We start from the raw sequence: 3,382 nt of genomic DNA, 5'->3' as shown, positions 1-3,382 counted from the left end.
CCCAATTCCCCAATTAAAAAAAAAAAAGTCTGATTAAATTTGCAATATTTAATTGTTCAGGGAAGTTTATTTTATTAATTCCATACACTTAGATTGGTTAGTTATAAAAGTTTTATCTGAGTATTTAGAGAAATGTTTAATTTTTAAAGAAATGTAATTATTTAATAAATTTATAGATTAATAAGTTGGGCATTAAACAAAATACAAATAAAAGTATTTGACTCCCTGCTACAAAGCTCCTGTGACATTTAAAAAAACAATAGGAAAAAAACCAAAAGCAAGACTGAGAGGGAGCTAAAAATAAATTAAGGGAAAGCCTACATTACAAACTGGGAACTTCAGACCTTTACTAACTTTAGGAAATGCCAGCAGCCAGGCATTATTTCCACTCCATCTCCCTATCCCCACCCCCATATTTCTCTAGGGCAAGAGAGAAGAATCCTTATGAAGAAAAAGGGTGAGAAAAAAATCTCTAGATTCTGCCGTTTGGGAGTCCCCCAATATAAAGGCTGGCTTACCTGATCACTTTACAGTGAAACCAGTCAATATGCCCCACTTTAATTCAAATAAAGTTTTCAGTACTTTTTTTTTTAAGATTTCTTTTTTGTTTTGTTTTTGTTTCTTAAGATTTTATTGGGGAATTGGGGAAGGGGAACAGCCAAGTTGTCCTTCAATCTTAGTTGTGGAGGACGCAGCTAGCTCAGCTCCAAGTCCAGTAGCCATCTGGCTGCCATCTGAGCAGTTCAGGGTTGCTCAGCTCAAGGTGTTCAATCTTAGTTGCAGGTGGGTGTAGCCCACCATCCCATGTGGGAGTCCAACCAGCAACCTTGTTGTTAGAAGCACGTGCTCTCACCAGCTGAGCAGCGGCACCTCAGCTCAGGCACAGCTCACTGGCCCATGTGGGAATCGAACTGGTGACCCTGTTGCTCAGAGCTCGCGCTCTTAACCAACTGAGCCACTTGGCCGGCCCAGTTTTTAGTACTTTGCTTTCAAATATTAATGGGCAAACAGAATCTGTTAGATAGTTGAAGCCCTCAACGTGATGGATAACAAAAACCAGAAGGGACCTCAGGGAAGCTTTAAAAAATCATTATATCTTAAGAAAGATGAGATCCTGTTTCCATAACACAAGTTATAAAAAAGGAACAATTAGAAAACATTCTTGGAAATTAAAAGTATGGCAAATATAAAATTAACAGAAAGGTCTGGAAGAATTGAGGAAATCTAAAAGGCAGAACAAAACAGGTGGAAAATAGAAGGAAAAAAGATGAAGATTTAATACAAGAAGTAGAATGTTTGATTACTTAGGAATTCCTGAATGAGAGAACCAGAAAATATGAATAGGGGGAAATTATCAAACAATTCAAAGAAATTCCCCAGAGCTCAAGGAGATGAGCCTGTGACCCGAAGGGCCCACAAGGTGCCCAACATAATTAAAACAGGGCTACAGGGCAGATCAGCATGCAATTCCAGACCACCCAGGATAGAGTAGGTAAAAAATGGATGCTTTACAAAGGACTGGCAATAAGAATGACATTAGACTTCTCAAAAGTAGCACTGGACACAAAAATATAATGACGTCAGATCTTTCAATTCCTGGGGAGAAATTATTCTTAATGTAAAGTTCTATATTCAAATGTTGAGTATAAAACCAAGACATATTCTGACACTCAAGATGCTAAAAATTTAGGTCTCACCCTTTCTCAGGAAGCCACTAGACCAGGGGTCGGCAAACTGCGGCTCGCAAGCCACATGAAGCTCTTTGGGTACGTACATGTGGCTCTGACGTAAAATTGAAAATGAAAATAAAACTATCATAGTTTCATTTATAAAATTTTTAAAGGATATTATTCACATAATAGTGATTTCATTTGTTTTATGGTTCTCAAATAATTTTTAAATTGTTGTGAGGGACAGGATTGGCTCTTCCATCTCAAAAGTTTGCCGACCCCTGCACTAGAGGACTTCCTCAGCATTTTGAGTAAATAAAAAAATTTTTTTAAAGCCAAAAAATTTACGAAATAGGGAGTTCCAAAGAGAAGGGAAATCCTAAGATGATTGCAGGGGAGCCTAGGATTACAGCTACATACCAGCCGAGAGAGCAATCAGTCCGACTAGAGTTAAGATAAAGGGGTGGCTGCACAGAACTGAACACCTAACTTTACGGGGCCCAAACACTAGAGGTCTGTTACCTCACATAACAGAAGTGCAGAGCTGACAAGAACAAGGTTGATTTATTCAACCCTCGATGTTCTGCATTGGATTCTCTGGAATAATTACCTCTTCCCTCTTTGTGAAAAGATGGCAGATGTAACTGCAAACTTCATGTCCTCACTCAGTGAGGCAAAACCCAAGGAAATCTCCGCCAAGTTTCTTTCTTTTTTTTAATTTTAATTTTTAAACAATTTTTTTTATTGGGGAATTGTGGGGATGGGAACAGCGCTGGTGAATTGGGGGAAAGGGAACAGACAAGTTGCTGTCCTTTTGTTCTTCAGTCTAATTGTGGAGGACATTGCTTCACTGGCCCAAGTTGGCACCATCATTGCGCTCTTCCCGGGTGAGGCAGATCAGTCGCTGGCTTCTGGATGGCCGCTCACNGTGTGGGAAATGTTCCACCTATAATAGTCTTGTGTTTCTCTTTGCTGCAGACTGAAATACATCTTAAAAGATGACAACTCTGAATCCTGTGGAAACAATATTGTATGTGTTGAGGTCTGGTCATAAAGGGGCAACTTGTCATTTCTTATGGGGGCTATGGTTATTGCTCCAAAGCCTCAGCATAACAGATAAGCTAAAGGTGCCCGCTACGAGGGCAGGGTTTGTGTAGTATGAGTGTACTTAATTGCAAAGGAGAGAGGCGTGCCATTCAAGTATAGTGGGCAATGGGGAAGGGCATCCATAACTGATAGGCATGGCCCAGTGTCTTCACCTTTAAGTTGAAAGGAAGTAGGTTTCTGACTCAGTGCGCTTGGCCTTTATTAGATAATACAGTATGGAAGTGTGGTTTACTTTAAAACAGTACCTGGATGTGTGCATGTTGGAGGCAGACAACTGATTTGCAAGAGGTAGCATTGCTTTCTAGATTTACTATATTATAAATTGAAGGCATGTGAACGTGTGTAAAAACATCCAAGTTTTTACTTTCACCTATGCCAAGTACCTAGTCTATCTTGGAGCTATAGCATGTGGATCTGCTCTAGGTGGGAAGGAACTCATAAGTAGGGCCCTAAGGCCACTGTTGAGCCATCTGGTGTAAGCTAGGCATTGAGGCAAATGTTCCTGCTGTCCTTATCTTTATACATAGCTTAGACAGAAATGGAAAAATAAAGTCCACAGATCAAAACCTCAAATCCCTTGAAATCCTGCACCTAGAAATTCCTAT

Source organism: Hipposideros armiger, unplaced genomic scaffold, assembly GCF_001890085.2.
Source record: "Hipposideros armiger isolate ML-2016 unplaced genomic scaffold, ASM189008v1 scaffold_23, whole genome shotgun sequence".
Lineage (NCBI taxonomy): Eukaryota > Metazoa > Chordata > Mammalia > Chiroptera > Hipposideridae > Hipposideros > Hipposideros armiger.
This window is presented reverse-complemented; position numbering follows the sequence as displayed.